Consider the following 1239-nt stretch of genomic DNA (forward strand, 5'->3'; position numbering starts at 1 on the left):
ATTGCCTGTGAATGGTGGCAATATGGGTGATTTATATTTCTTTACACAGCTCTGCAAAGTCAAAAATTTCAGGGATAGATATGTGTTCATTTTATAATCAAGAAATAAGAAAATCATCTTGTTTTTTCCCAACCAACAAATTTAAGAATTCAGCCCTTGTGCCTCCAGGATTGTTGCCGGGAACTCCAGGTCCTGCTTGTCGTGACTCCGTCCAGGGCCAAAAAGACAGAGACCGAGTTGGGGAGAATGAAAAGCAACTTATTAGTTGGTCAAGCAAGCAGACAGTCCGGGCTGGCTGGCCGTCATGCAAGGCTGCTGGCAGGCAGCTGGTTGAGGCTGGTTTACATAAACGCAGAATACAAAGTGGCGCGCGCGCGCGCGCGCGCGCGCGCGCAGGCGCCGAGTGTTTTAGCGTAAGCATTTTCTAAGGCCCGAGTTCAATTCCCTGCACAGAAGGAAGTTAGTCATTTTTGTTCGTTAGCATGTTAGCTCTCCAACCAGAGGCGGGGAATTTACTGTGCACGAGGCAGTTAAAGAGCTAAAGGCTATCTGGAGTGCCAAGATGGCGGGCGGGGCTGGTTTTAGTCGGTTTCGGCCAGCCCGTGACTTTTTCTCTTCAAGGAGGTTCTGAGGAGGAGCAGAAACAACTCCAGGAAATGCACTGGGTGAGAGGCTGTCTTGAGGCTATAAATGTCTCTAATGGCTCTAGCCCTGTCTTTGGATCAGCTGGTCAGTCCTTCACTTGGGCTGGGTGTGAGCAGAAGTGACTTGTACAAGTTCTAGGTCCTCGTCTTCTTTTTGTAACAGAGCGTCAGTGTTTTACCTGGACACATGGCCACCTAGATAATACTTTTCTTTTGATGTCCTCATGAAATCATTTCGGAGAAGGCTCAGGTACCACTCTGCACTATAAAATAAAACCCTAGCCATTCCCTTCTCCCCTGGGGCACTGTTACTGTGTATTCTTGTTGTGGGCCTTCAAGTCGATTCCAACTTACAGTGACCCTATAAGACCGAGTAGAACTGCTCCATAGAGTTCCCAAGGAGTGCCTGGTGGATTCAGTAAGCAGCTGAGGTCTTAACCACTGCGCCACCAGAGCTTCCATTACGGTATTGGGGGGAGGAGAAACTTGTACCGAAAAGGTACTGGGTTTCTTATTCTGATTCAAGTTGCCTTTCCATTGCATTTTTGTGCCCAAGCCATGGGGAAAGTTGAAAAACTGTCCTGGTCCTTACGTA

Source organism: Trichechus manatus, unplaced genomic scaffold (assembly GCF_000243295.1).
Source record: "Trichechus manatus latirostris isolate Lorelei unplaced genomic scaffold, TriManLat1.0 scaffold00049, whole genome shotgun sequence".
Taxonomy (NCBI): Eukaryota; Metazoa; Chordata; class Mammalia; order Sirenia; family Trichechidae; genus Trichechus; species Trichechus manatus.